The 16,198-nt window shown below is 34.7% G+C and overlaps 1 protein-coding gene across 2 annotated transcripts in view; it reads left to right on the forward strand.

The window, feature by feature from the left end:
- Positions 1-242: 242 nt before the first annotated feature.
- Positions 243-16,198, forward strand: part of LOC145299277 (kelch-like protein 38) — an 89,819-nt gene continuing 73,863 nt past the window's right edge. The window contains exon 1 of one of the 2 annotated variants that reach the window (XM_080144389.1): positions 243-375. The gene's annotated coding sequence lies outside the window, so the exon portion shown is untranslated. The remainder of the gene's footprint in view (positions 376-16,198) is intronic. The other variant, XM_080144390.1, reaches the window with a different exon arrangement.

Below are 16,198 nucleotides of genomic sequence, written 5' to 3' on the forward strand. Positions count from 1 at the left end.
GATGCGTTTAAAAAAAATAAATAAAGATTATAACATAAATGGCCACCCGTAGAATTGAGCTACTGCAATCAATTAAGATAGATACACATTGTCACCGGGCGAATAACATTTGTATGCTGATACAAGGTAAACTTTCTGACCGGGTAAATAGTATGATTAGGGTATTTCTTTACCGGGGAATTCCGGTAAACAAGGAAGAGAGACTATACGCCCGATTTCTGTTTGGATTTACTACTCCAATGGTTAACTCTACGCTCACTACTCCCACTGCAAACACCTTGTACCCTCCCTGTCTGTCTTTGTCTTTCTCTCTCTAAATGCAAAGAAAGATGTAAGAGGAATTGTTTAGCGAGTCAACTACAGCTTATATCTACCGTGAGTAGTGTTTAATTTTTTTTTGGTTTATTGATTAAATAATGTATTTTTAAAAGCCGGTTTAAATAAATATGAACTCGTGTTCATTTTGTATTCAAAACCGGATTAATAATTATTTTTTAAATTGCATGTCATTCTTTTATTTTAGAAAACCCAACAACTACTTGTCAATAAGACTAAAAAAAAAAAAAAAACGCGTTATTTGTCAAAATTGACATCTCCGAATTCGAGGATTTTTTTTTTCGGCCGTATTTTATATAACAATATTTTATTTTTTTTTATTTTATTTTCACAAATTAGACGAAAAAATATTATTGGGACAGGTTTGTAATGTGCATTTTCTTATTTGCAATACAATTATTATTTTATTTTTTCGTTTAGGTTTGATGATGCTCGCTGTGCAATTTACGGGCCATGATGCTATATATATATATATATATATATATATATATATATATTATAATCTCAGCCTTTCAAGTTAAATTATAAATTGACGTGATTTCTTTGTTAAATGAAAGAACTTAATTTAAACCCCGATGCTTATATTATCGCGCTATTTAAAAAAAAATTCTTTTTAAGTTAAATTCAACTTTTACGATACTCGAATTTTTGTTTATTAAATTAAGTGAAAGTACAAAATAGTTACAAAACACCCTCCCCATGTTAAGAATGGCTTTAACGTTGTTATTTCAACACGGTTCGCATTGTGCACATCATGCAGTGCACATGTCCTCTTTTTACAGCTATATACACAAAGGAATTCACTTTTCAGAATATTATTATTTTTTTAGATGAAGATTACTAGTTTGCATTATTTGAATTATTCAAACTACTACAACTACAAACTATATACAACACTACTACACTACTACAAAGAAACAACACTACTACAAAGAAACTTTGCCCATGGAAATAACTCAACAAGCAGCAAAATTCAACCCCCTTGGTTCTAACATTCGTGACATTTCGGCCGATGTAATCTCCGACCGTCTCCGAGTGCTGCAGCTGCACTGCAGTCTGCACTGCATCTTTTCGAATTTTTAGACCTTCTAGCCGAACTCGGGAACTTACATGAAAAAGAAAAGTCGATTTTAAATCGCAGTAATAATACTACATGTCTTGATAACATTAGATTTAAGTCTCCCCAAATCCATACATTAATTGTACACACTACACAACACATGGACCCATGGCGTAATGCTTAATTGCGTTGGCCAACAATCAATTCTAAGTGACAATCTTCTTGAGTATAAATGTTCAGTGCCTTCCTTACTAAAAACAGCATAAATTAACATTTCTATTCGATCATGGCTGACGAAACAAGAATAATCTACTTGTGGATTAAATAAAAGGTTTCGTTTGGAATTACGTGTAGGCTCCCAAGTTTGACAAAAGAAGGGTTCCCAAATCGCAAAATATTATGAGGATATTACATAAAACAAACCGAACCCCCCCCCCACACACACACGTGTGTGTGTGTGTATATATATATATATATATATATATATATATATGTATATATATATATATATATAATCTGGAATTTTGTTTCTGCCTAAGACAAATAAAAATCCATTTATTTCAGCATTTAAAAAAAATAATTGTCGGCATTTTCAAAACCACGTGATTATGCACTGATCATGATTCATTTCTGAAAAAAAAAAAAAAATGCGATAATTTTGCTTGGATAATTGTATAATTTTTAAACGCGCGTAATTTTGCTGTCATTGCTCATGAATTATCATTTTTCAGCATCTTTGCAGAAATGCGGACCGTGCTGAAATAATATCATTTAGAAATAAACCTATTCTTTACATGGGTATTGCAGGCTTTTATTTTAACTACTCTGTACACCTGATAATTTAATAAACAAATTAAAAAAAAAAAAAATGGAATTTAATTCGAAAATCCGGTCATCTTCAAGTTCCGTCTCCCGATATTTGCTTTTTCCACCGTAACAATCACCTTTAAAATGACGACTTGTATAGGCTCCAGGGTAAAACTGTCCAATAGCTGACCCTAATCGGGTTGCCGGACTAATGGCCAAAAGTAGATCAAATTGATAAATAAACTTACGTAGTTTTTTTTTTTTTTTTTTTCGGAAAAAGTCGTAGTATAAAAGACGCAAATATTTGGGAGCTAAACTCTTCAATATATAAATATATACAAAATGCGTCGGTTAAAAACTCCCCAATCTACACAAGCACATAACAAATAACAATGACATCAAAATGTATAAATGTTTATATATTTACGCACACACGCTTTGTTTTTTCAATTTGGCTTTTTTGTTTGTGAAAAAAAAAAAATTGCTAATGCTTGCTACACTTATCAATTTGGCCTTTTTGGGCTTTTTTCTTAAAGATTTAGCTTCAAATATTTATCATAATCTAGCTACCCAATTAGGATCAGTTATTAAATACGCTTACCGATTTTCGGGTATGCTGAAAACGAAATTTGCCATAAACAATTAGTTTTCCGGATATTAAACAATGTAATTCTTTATGTTAGTACTGGTGACCATTGTACGTGCAAGCCATATTTTTGACACGCGCGCTTACGCGTACAACAATAGCCACCAGTGATAATATAAGGAATTATATTGCTTAATATCCAGAAAACTTCTTGTTTGCGACAAATTAAAACGTGGTATTCGTTTTCAGCATACAAGAAAACCTGTGTCATTTTAAAGGTGATCGTTATGTGAAAAGTAAACAAAAATTTACCATAAAAAGATATTGTCAAATTTGAATTTAACTTGAAAATATCATTAAAAAAATAGCATGGTAACATAAGTGCGTAAGCACAAAAAAAAAAAAAAAAAAAAAAAAAATGAATAAATAACTCGTTTCATTTTGTAGATGACAGGTCTGTGTAAAACCTTTGTAAATATCTGGGGACAAAACTTGAAGATAACCGAGAATGACACACACACACACACACACACACACATCTTCTTTAATCTATCTATCTATCTATCTATATATATATATAAGTGAAAATGTATATATGTTTGTCCGCTTTTTCTGTATGTCTACAAAAGGCTTTTTTTTTTTTTTAGAGAAGCGGTCGCTCACTTCACAACTTTTTAAAACTTTTTATATCACATATAAATCGTAATATCTCACAGTTAACAACTAACAACGAAGCTCGCCTGTCTATTTAATTTGCTCGATTTCGGGAAGATAAATATTCAACATTTGTCGCTCGCCACATGTGGGTTAGTCATTGTCCTATAACATCTTGGGGAAATACTATCCCACAGTCAAACTTGACCTCATTAACTCATTTTTTTTAACCCCCCCCCCCGAGTTTCCGTACACACCTCCAAACACCCGGGCAACACCGGGTACCCCTCGCTAGTTTAATATAAATCTCACCTGTCTGTTTAAATGTATGTATGTATGTCTGCCTAAAACTTTTGACATAGGCAATGGATTTTCACGAGATCGGTATCGTTTTGAAGCTCGACCCTTCCGATGACAGATAAAAACATTAATTCCTTCACTGAGTACTTGTCTACAGGGATGGGTCGCAGTTTCACTGATATTTTCAAAAATTATCGCCTCTTTTCGGTTGACTAGCGTTAATTTAAACCTACGTCACTTCCGGTTTGGAGATGGGCGCAATCGCAAAGACGTCAGGGTTTTTTTTTTTTTTTTTCCACGTCCTTTGCCTCCTTCACGATATGGGTCTGAGTCTGCCTGCCTACTACCACTTTTTTTTTGTTGCTCAACACATACCTCCAAATACCCGGGCAACGCCGAGCACCCAGGCTAGTAGATATATAAATCACGGTCCATGTTCTGCATAAGTGCTTATATTCATTTAACAAGTGTCCAATATTTCTTTTCTTTTTTCAAAGTTTATTTGGTTCTTGTTTGTTCGCGAAATCCGACAGCCGATAAAAAAAAAAAAAAAAGCAATGTTATCTACATAATTGTGGTGTCACACTAAGTTAGATGTTTCTACATTATTATATAAAACACATTGTACAAATAGGTGATTGCGTGAGATCCATCATTATTGTAACAAGATGGACCAAGTTACTTCCCCTGACTTGATGCTATGAAAATTTTTCGGAAACTGTTTTCATTAACAATTAATTTTCTATCTTATATCTTATCGTTTTTTTATAATTTTGGGATATTTTCATTACTGCGATATGACAGTTCAGTAGATACCATTTGCTTCACTTAAAATTTAATATTTCATTTTTTCAAATATCACTACAATAGCAAGAACTCTTTATTTTTTTTAACATCATTATAAAAATTAATTCTTTTTTAATGTCTTTTTAAGAATTGCAATGCAATTATATGATCAGCTAATAGCCTAGAAAAAAGCAAGCCTGTCTCTGCTTTATCATTTTCATGGCAATTGCTTGTCTGAGCTCCAATCTATGGTACCCCATGGCCTGACTTTCACGGAAAACACTCATCTAGCTGAAACCACTATCAATAATTTTCCCCACTCTTTATCTGTGCCTAAAACTAAATGTAGATTCCATGAACAAAGCTTTCCTGCAGGCCTGTGGAACTCTGTTCCGCTTTCCTGCTTTCTGACTGCAATATAGTTGTCTTCAAGTCCAATGTGAACAAATTCTTGATGAGCCATCTCCTTTAAGTAATCCAATTTACCAAATTCCCACTACTAATGATGACTGAGATGCTCCCCATGACCACTGTACACTCATTAACCCTCATCTTCGAGTGGCCTCCGGGCCTTGATAAGTGATGATTCTTTGTAAAAAAAAAAAAAAAAAAAAAAAAAATTGCATTTCCTTTCAGTTGGGAACAAAGAAGTATCTGTTCTAGTACCACTCTTCATCTTTTCTATTCTGTAACCGTGGTGGTAGTCGTAAGAACAGAATCAAGAAGAGACCCTACTTTAAGTCAGGTGCATGAGCACATCATAAGTGGCTGGAACAACTACATCACACATGTAATCATGAAGCCTTAGTGAAGTGAACGGAGTTGACGTGAAGAAGGCATCGTATTATGAAGAAGCAGGGTTGTGATTCCGCCTAACCTTAGAGTGCAAGTATTGCAGCAACTGCATCAGCCATCACCAAGTGGAAGATGCGACTATCGTTTACTTCCATGGCAAGTGCTCGTCTGAGCTCCAATCCCTGGTCTCACTCGTCAATCTTTCACGATAAACACCCGTCTAGCTGAAACCACTGCCAAAAGTTTTCCCCACTCTTTAACTGTGCCAAAACCAAAACGTAGATTTCATGAACAAAGCTTCTTTCTTAGAAGTGCACGCCAGTGGAACTCTCTTCCGTCTGCCTGTTTCTCACCTGACTCCAATTTGGATGTCTTCAAGTACAACATAAACAAATTCTTGATGAACCACCCCCTTAAGACACTTTATAAAACCTCCAATACTAACGATTACTACAATACTATCCCATTGATTACTGTACACGCAATAACTCTTATCCCCAAGAGGCTTCCGGGCCTTGATAAGTGGTGACTTCCATGTAAAAAAAAAAAAAAAAAAAAAAAAAAAAAATTGTATGAATGTAGGTCCTTGCTTGCAGCTATGTGTGGTGCCCAAATTTAGCTGATATCAAGAAGACTAGTAAAGCTTGCAGAACCTGCATGCTTAATCAAAGTAACCTCAGCAAGGCTCCCAGTCATCGTTAGGAGTATCCAAGTTCACCATGGGAAAGAATCCACATAGATTTTGTAGGTCCATTTTTGGGACACATAGTGAATTGAGGTATGCATAATGTAAACATATGCTGCGGCCACTATTGAGAAAATGAGAAGAATCTTTGCAACACACGGACTATCGATATTGGTGGTGATTAATAATGGTTCCTGCTTTACAAGTCAAGAATTCAAAGCATTCATGAATGTCAATGAAAGTTGGCACATTTTCGCAACTCCTTACTATCCTCAAATGGACAGGCAGACCACAGTATGCACATTCAAGGAAGCACTTAAGAGGATGGAAATAGGCCACAAGGCTGTGGACATGAGAAACAAAATGGATAAGGTGAGCAAAGTAATCGTACCACTTCATGTTTTCAAAGTAGCAGATTATGTACTCTTATGTAATTGTGGATCTGGTCAACAATGGATTGAAAGTGCTATTACCAGACAGTTGGGATCACCAAGCAGAAGATGCGACTCCTGATGATTGGAATAATGAATTTTGAAGTGGAGGCTATTGGAAGGGGACATGCAGACCAGCTTATGAAACTCCCATCAACGGCAGCAAAGGAAGTGACACCGGAGATATAGTCAGATAACACTGCAGATAATCTTGAGAATTTCATTATATATGAAAATTCCTGAAGAAAGTTTAGTATTTGAAGGCAGACATATGGATGAAAATGCAGAGACCCCGGCAATGGTGGAAAAACCTACAACACCTTCCATTTGCAGATCAGGATGTATTCGTAGACCATCTATAAAATTGAACAAGTACATCTGTGATCCCAAACAAGATTGAAGGGATGCAATGTATTGGGGCAGAGTTATTTTCCTTACCCCACAAATTCTAATGGGATTTATTACGGCTTTTTAAACCAGGCATTAAGCCTGCTTCTTGTTGTTTTAGATACACTATATAGTATCGAGCGGCCATTTTTGGTCTTAAACACTTGTTTTTTTTTTGTTTTTTTTTTATTACCATGTAAATTTAGTCTTGTGTGTTCTGCATGTAAGGTGTTATTGCTAAAGCATAATGACTAATCCCTATTAATCTCTATGGTACTATCGTTTCCCGGGGAGTGTTACTTGGTTGAGGAACGTCCTGGAAACGCAACCAGCTCCTCGGGTGTTAGACACATGGAAACAGCAACACAATGGGTTGATATGTCGTTGGCTATAACTGCCTGGGATGGGTCGCTTCTTGTCTTCATTGCATCATTACAGGCATTTTTCCATCGTCGGTATTAATGGCATGCTGAAATTTAACGCTTATACAAAAATAGCGAACAAATGCATTTTTATAAAAATATAATTTATTTAAAATTTAACAATGAGGAGCATATTTTTATAAAGACCAGTTGAAACCAGAAGCATGCTATGTCATGTCTTCCGACTCCAGAATGCAAGCATCAACTGTTTAAAACAATAGAATTATATTTAATTCTCTTTTTTTCATTGAAAGAGAGAGAAGTGAAAAAGAGAGAGGAGGGGCATTCATACATAACGTTTAAACATTTTGTTTTTGTACTCCGGAGTTCTTTCGGGTTTGTCCTTTCAAATTCTAAGGTCTTATATCGTTTTGCCTTGGATCAATATTATAAACGAACTGCCGTTCTTGGCTTGAGTCATAGCAGAACATTTTCAAAATCACAAACACCTGCTTAACACATCTGCACCTCATAAGCACAGACCAAGTTAGGCATAAGGTTTATTAATGTAGAGCCCCCAACTCCCTTTCCATTGTGCCACATCTCTAACTGTGCATTGAATGAATACCATAATACTTAGTTCGTTGCACCTTATCATAACAAAGATCTATGCAAAATTTCAGCCAGATCGGTCTAGTAGTTTCTGAGAAAATATGGTACAGACAAACTGACAGAACTATAATATCAATTTTTAAAGCTAAATTACAAATAGACAAAACCCCTTAATACCAGCTGGAGTGAGAAAAATCGGCACTTTACAATTAACATGTTTATTTCGCTAGGAACCCGACCCTTCTTTGTTGGGATGAAGTATAGATGGGAGGCCATTTTTCCAGGCATTACCTTTTCCTTCGAGAGGGGATTGATTTATTACCGTTGCCTAAGCATCCTTATCAGGGAATACCAACAGATCAGTTCTCGACTATTTTTGCACTCTTCCAAGGTGCCCTCTTAGAGGCAGCTGACCTACGGCCCCCTAAATATTTACAATGGTTGGCCCTTTTTCCATGTTAAGCTGATCTCATGTCTAATCTTGCTGCAGAGTGGGAAGCTGAACTCTCTACGTTATTTGATAATCAGTATTAATTAACAACCAATCAATGAATCCGTAACAATCACATTTGACACGTTAATCATATTATTAAAAATTGCCTCTTGATTTTTTTTGCATTGCATGTGAATGCGACAATATTACACTCCCCTTACTTCTTTTGACCACAAGTGTGGTTACATTTTACCCTTTGCCGCACAATGTCAATGGGGGAGGGGAGGGGGAATCGGATCTTATTTGTATCATGTGATTACACGTCATTACCCTGGAAATACCTGGCAAAAATATTTTAAATATGACGTGAAGTGGTCACCCTCACTTTGATCAATAAGCATTATTAACCAATGATATAATGCAAGACGGAACGAATAACCATTTTTGGAGTTTAAAAATGACCACCTTTTTTTGTTCATTTTTTTTTTTCTTTTCAGAACTACTTGTAAGTTTTAATATTTTTTCTTCTCTTAATGCCACTTCACTTTTTATTTTATTCGTATTGCTACCTCTGATTTGAGATTAGTGTTAATAAAGGGCATGTTTTATTTTTTTTTTTTTTGTTATGTTCACTCCTTATAAAGCACATCACCACTTGGACGTAAGAGGCTACTATTTGAGGCCATGTCTAGGAAAGATTAACAAGTTATTTGCTTATGTTACATTTAAACTATATCAGTACAGCCAGGGAAGCAGGTAGCAGGAAGGGAATTCCAAAGTCTAGCTGTTTGAGGGAAGAAACTATTAGAATAGAAAGGTTTCTGGCATTTAGGGACATCAGCAGTGAAGGGGTGAGATCGTATTGCTAAGCTGGTTTGTCGGTAATATGTACGTTGGGGGGGTATAAGTGAAACGAGTTCATGAGAACACATTCCATTAAAATATTTGTAAAACAGGCACAGTGATGCAATGTTGTGGCGATGGGACAGGGGCTGAAGCTTAGTTGATAAAGTGGGACCGATTAGATTAGCAACTCTTTTTTGGACCCTATCTAAGAAGGAGAGACTAGTAGTAGATGCACAGCCCAGATGTGGCAACAATACTCCATGTATGGGCGAATGGTGGTCTTGTATGTTTTTTGTTTGTTTGTTGTTTTACAGTGTATTTATTTTTATTTCATTTTGTTTAGAGTATGGGAAGGAGGTTTACTGAAAAGAATTGAGATATACTAGTACTTCTGAAAATTCATAAAATAATAGTGGGTAATGAAAAAAAAAATTTTTTTATTTTTCCGTTAAAAGCATAAAGATAAAGAGTAAAACATTTTTTAAAACGCATTTCAAACTTATAGGATAATTTTAAAAATTAATTTCCTATTTCATTGTGATTTTATTTTTCTTGGTGAAAAAATTAAAAAAAATTTATTTTTTGTGCAAATTTGATTGGGCCTCACCATTTATTCTTTGCAACATCTCTCCCACAGACGTGATGTTGCTAGTCTCAGTCTTTTCTATAAATACCATCATGGCATGTATTCTCTAGAATTTTCTTATTTATTCCCTGCTTCCTTTGTTCCAGCTCGTTTGACTTGTTGGTCTACTGATCTTCATCAATCTGCTGTTTTGATACCTCATTATAATACAGTTTCCTACTTTTTTTCTTAACTTATTAAAAAAATAAGTGGTTTGACTCCTTGTCTGGAGCGACTTCTATTAAATAAAAACAAACAACAGAATAGCTTGTATTTTTTTGCTTCCCAGTGCAACAAAATGCGGTACAAAGCTGTGAGGGGCACTCTGTGCAAAAACAACCATAAATAAACCTATCAACATTCCTGGTTAGGAGTAACTCGAGTGATCAGCAATGAACTAACCTTCCCTGCTCAAGCAGGAGGTATTGCCTTGAAGGATGATCTCTTAAACCTGTACCAAACCATACCTTCTTTCAACAAAGGAGTTGCCAAAATAAGCAGTCCCTAGTTAGTCAGAATGATCCCCAGATGGTATGAAAAATGCTGCTATTTAGTTCTTCTACCACAGGAAAATATGGTACAGGATCAGCAATTGGCGAGGAAAAAAAAAAAAAAAAAAAAAAATGCCGTTGAGGTAGCCCTAAAATTTTCTCAAAATAATCATGAACAAATCTGTCAACATTCCTCAGTAGGAAGCCTCAGGTCATTAGTCATAAATTAATCCTTCTTCCAATGGAGAGGTCCTGGAGATGACCTTAAACTATATCCGATGGTGAGGCCCCAGCTTGCTGACTTTAGGGATTGTGGAGCCACCCCTTCATTGCTATTACTCCCAGGTCCACTCTGACCCAGAGTGGTAGTACCTGTTAGAGTCCCAACTATGGGTTGAATAGAAACCGACTTGAAAAAAAAATATTTTCTATTAAAAATTTTCTTCACAATCACTGAATTCAGCATTAAATAACCTGAAAAGGGTTGATATGCCGTAAAACAACCAACCAACCAACCAACCATGTAGAAATTAATGCTTGGGAGAGTGCACCTTTAAAACTGAGTGGGACCATACCTTACTTTGACAGAAAAGGGCCTAAATATGCCACAGCAACTAATGATCTGTTGGATTGATTGCCAAGGTGAATCTGTATAAAAACAAAAAAAAAAAGCTAGCATTTATTTATTGTTTCTACTAGAAAAACTATTGTACTCATCGGTCGCATAGTTTTACTAGTATATCTCTACTACTTTGTGCGTGTGAGAGTTCCTTCCTCATAGGTTTCGAAACGGCTTAGCCTATCTTTAGCAAATGTCACACAAAGGTAATTTATGTCTAGCAGTGTTCATAGATGTGCTTTGTACAGAAATTCATCCGAAAAGTCTATCGAAAAAAAAAAAAAAAATATCCGATCTTAAACACTCTTTCTTTTATTTTATTATTTCCCTTGCCGGTGTAATGTAAAATATTTCCCTTAAAAATCTTTATCTATAAGAGAAGAAAGTCTGTATTTAAGATTGCCAAGCCCAAATATCAGGTGACGTGATATTGTAAGCAAACACAGACAGAATTTGATGAACAACATTATAATTATTATTTTCTAATATTTTTTTTACAAATTAGTCCACCGAGCAAATTATTCCTCATAATATATAATAATCAATAGAGGATTGATTCTATAATAATACATATGCAATCTGCATAAATTACAATATCGTATTTAAGTATATTGTACGACTGGGCAATGCTGGGTAGCCAATTAGTATAATATAAATTTTATATCTAGAATCCTTATTCTAATTTTGATCAAAATCCATTCCATGATTTTAATTCTAGAAACTGTCTAAACTTTATGAAGACCTTCAGAGAATCTTGCTTAATTGGTGTGAAATGACTCTGGATCAAATTCAGTGCCACTCTGATATATTTGGATTTCCAAATTGGAGGTTGCGCTCATATTATGCTCTCTAAAAACCAACTAAAACACCCCAAAAAGAACTGACATTTGGGGAATATTGTTAGAATTTACAAGTTTGAAGTTTGAAATATTTGAATATTCATGAAGGGCTTTTACCACTTTGCATAAATATAGTTCAAATTTGGAGATTTTACACTAAATGGCTGTCTTCCAGAATTCATAATGATCAGTTAATTAGTTTCAGAATGAATTGTGCACAAACAAATATATAAACATAAACTTACCTATTTTTTATAAGTATTTTTGATAAATATTTTAAATATCCACATGCACATATTTCATCTTAACTAAGTATGGCTACATAGTTGACCCACAACCTCTGTCATATCACGTCTCCCTCAAACGGTTCAGTTTGTATTTTAACTCCTGGGAAAAACTAACTCAAGACAGATGTTCCTGGCATGCTGCAACTCACAAAGAGGCTACAATTGCTTAATCTGCATGCAATGAAGAATGCAAAAGAAAACCAAGATAGAACAGTCAACAGCAAAAAAACAATTTATGGTACTGAGCAAAAGGTTTGGTTTTTAGGGAGAAAAGCTAATATTAAAGATGAGGAGAGGGAGTGTCGGCGCTTTAAACGGAGTTATCTCCTCATGACGTGTTCAAAAAATTCAAAGATGGCTGACTTCAATATGCTGTCATAAAAACATGTTTTTCCGCTGTAAAAAAAACAAAAAAACTACTTGATCAAATTAAGTGAAATATTTTTTTTTGGAGATCTTCAGTCCAAAACATATGTACAATATAATCTTTTTTTTTTTCGATATTTTCATTTTTTAATGTCTTGATTAAACTGTACAAGTACCAAAATATTAAGTAGTTTAAAAGTGAACCCGAACCATATTAAAATGTAAACTAGATCGCATATTGGATAAGGAACTATTTGGTAGATCACATAATGCAACATTGTGCTGATCAGACTGTCTGAAGATACCAGAAATGCACCAAACTATTGTTTTCCCTTTCCTTTAGCAAAAATCCTATTTTGCGAAGAAAAAAAAACAAAAATTTTCCTTTACAAAACAACCAAACTAAATACTGTACATAAATATTTTCAAATATAAAGAACTCGAAGTATAACATTTTTTTAACCAAAATAATCAAATTTCGCATTAAAGTTTTAAAAATCTCACAAGATAATTTTGTGTTATATAAAAGAAAGGCTTCAAAGGTTGTTACAACCGAGGGTGGTCGTGGGGATAAGCTCCCTCCTCCTTTCCCTAAAAAATGCCCTCATGACATGCATCTCAAATAGCCTCTGATAACCATGTCCAGCTCCTGGCCTTCTGGCAAAACTATTTATACTATAATAACTGGGAGAAAGGGCGAAATTGGTCCACTGGCATTTTGGGGAGGTGGGGTTCGTCAACTTTGGATGGTAACTCACCTAGGAAAAGGCAACTCTGATTCAAAACCTCCGCTGCCTTGCAGGATTACCCCATCAGGGAAAAGGCTAAGGGTGTAAATCCCAGCGGAAAATCTAGAGACAGTCCCTAAGGCGACGTGACTATATATTGTCATCACTGGCAATTCCTGTGGTCCAGTTAGAGCCAAACTGTATTGATTCTATCTTTCCCTTGGATCCTCTGGTTTTGGAGACGGGAGGACTGCTGCATGGGCAACAGCTATTCTCCCATATCACCCTTTCAAGGCTATGTAACTCCACCATCATCTTCCTAGATGGATGGTTGCCATCAACAACAAAATATATAAGAAACGAAGTATTAATAAAATAAATTTCAATAACAGCGATAACATTCTTCAATGCCTTTTAATACTGACACAGAATAATTAATACATTTAATAACATAATTTATTGAGAAAAAAATAAAAAGCACACGCTCCTTTAAATATCCTTGAATCGTTTTTGTTTAAATTTTTTTCTTTTTGATAATGTTTATTCTAAACGTGAGGATTAGTAAGAATCTGCAGTTTAAACAAATTTTCACCAAAACGCAATCTCTATTCCGAATCTCTGCCAAAATTTCTAACAAAGATTTAAGTGTAGGTGATTCATCCGAACTCCCCCTATCCCCCTAGATTTTTTTTGCTTTTCCTTTAAGCAAACCTGATATGACAATTTGATTAGAAACTTCCCTTTTATCATTTTTAAACGGAACTCTTTTTCTCAGCAATTATTAGTACAGTTGTATAAAATCTATTAAAAAAAAAAAAGAATAATCATTTAAAAAATGAAAAAAAAAAGCACTAAATTATGTTCAATGATGAATGTTTCCTATTAGTCACCTTTTTTAAAAGTTAATGCTTTTTTATTCTGCTGTCAAAGTAAAAGCGCTGACATTTTTTTGATTATTGGATGAAAATAAAAAAAGTGAAATAAAACACTTAAATGACTTCTGTTGATATATATGTGTTGATGTATGTGATGTATATGTGTTGATATATATGATATATTGATGTGTGTGCAAGCGGTCGTTTACTACTAAAAAATTAGCAACGGTTCTACATTGAATTTCTTGTTTTTACTGAATTTATACAGAAACAAGCTGAACATGCAAGATCCCTTTTCCACAAGTAAAAAATTTACTTTCACCATGACTGTTTGTGCAAAATTTCCAAAAATTCAAGGCATGATTATTTAGAAAAATGCAAACAGGCAAACAAACACATTTTGGGCCGATTTTACCCCTATAATGCCCCCTAACGGGGCAACAAGAGTTATCCCGGAAAATCCATTCTGGCAAAAACTTACTTTCACCATGATTAATGTTTGTGAAAATGTTAAAAAAAAAAAAAAAAAAAAAAAAAAATGCAAGGCATGGTTATTGAGGAAAGTGCGAACCAATTGACGGTCGAACGGGAGTGAATTACTAGGTCCAATCCCTCCTTTGTCGGGGGGGGGGATCAATAAAGTTCTTTTCAGTAAAAAGCCCTAGAATATTTGATGTTCTATTTCTACGTATTTGTAGCGATCGTTTAGTTAGGTTTCTTTTTAAACAAGTTGTCACCATTTGGTGGTTGAAAAAAAAATGTGAAATGGTAATTAAATGTTCATGAGATTATTAAAGGAAAACTACATTCATTTGTTTCAACACAATTCGTAAAGAACATGTATTTCCAGGATAAACAAAGAGATATGCAATGATTAAGTAAATACTTTCTTGTTGATGTACTGAGAACCTGGTTTTATGAGTAGGAGAGCGAGACAATACGAAGATGCCAATTTTTTTCTGTGAGACTTGTCTAATTGTTTGCAGGAGTGACTGATAGATGTCTAATGGAAAATAAGTAGTGTTGGGACGATTAATCGGAAACAGGAATAAAAAAAGAACTTTTTGGAGAATCAGAATCGGAAAAATGTGTGCCTATTTTTCAATGCCAGAAACGATTCTTTTAATTGGCTTTTTTTTATTCGATTTTCTTTAAAGAGAATTCTTCTGCTCCTGAATACTAAAATAATGAATATCTATTGATTTTAAACGATTAGTAAAACTAAAATCAATAAATTATCTATCACAAGTATATCTTTACTTTTGATAAAACATCTGCATATTTTACATGTGTTTTTTATGGTAATCGTGAAAAATAACAACTTTTTGGTTAAATATTTAGATATTTATAAAGAATCTGAATCAGGAATTTAATACGGAATCGGTAATTGTATTGGAATCGGAAAAAATATTGGAATCGTCCCATCCCTAAAAATAAGTGATGAAAGCTATCTAAAGATGACCAACTACTTTGGACACATCTGAGAATCAGTCAGAAAATAAAAAAAAGGTGTTCTTCTGAATTTTACACATCTGTAGAACAAGTTATTCCTAATTTCCAGAAATAATAGTGGGGTCGTAAATGGATGGTACCGTTCCATGCTAACAAGTCTAAGCTTCTTTTCTTTAATAACTACAAGAAACCTTCTCAACCACCGATTGCTATGGCTAATGATACACGACCTGCATTTACTTCGTTCAAACTCTTCGGTTTAACATTCATCAGCAACATGAATTGGAATACATTGAGGTAATTGCCAAGTCTGCTGCAAAGAAAGTGAACTCTCTCTCTACCGTGCTAGAAAGTTACTCATACCTGAGAGTATCCTGCACTTCTACAAAGCCACTATTCTCCAATGCATGGAGTATTATTACCACATCTGGGCTGGTGCATCTGCCACTAGTTTTTTTGCTCCTAGACAGGGTTCAAGAAAGAATCGCCTACATGATAAGTCCCGCACTAGCAACCAAACTCCAACCTCTGTCCTATCGCTGAAATGTGGCATCTCTGTGCCAGTTTTACAAGTATTTTAATAGAATGTAGTCTGGATTCAAAGTTCTTGTACCCCCACAACATAGATACCCCTGGCAAACCTGACAAGCAACAAAATCTCACCTCTACACTGTAGAGATCACTAGATGTCGAAAAACCTTCTACTCAATTAGCATCTTCCCTCGAACTGCTAGACTTTGGAATATTCTCCCGGGTCTTTGTTTCCCTGACTATACTGACATACAAAAGTTCAAGTGTAATGTAAACAAACATTCTACATATTATCTCTGTAAATT

Source organism: Euprymna scolopes, chromosome 2, assembly GCF_053919585.1.
Source record: "Euprymna scolopes isolate OS-2025 chromosome 2, ASM5391958v1, whole genome shotgun sequence".
NCBI classification, from domain to species: Eukaryota; Metazoa; Mollusca; class Cephalopoda; order Sepiida; family Sepiolidae; genus Euprymna; species Euprymna scolopes.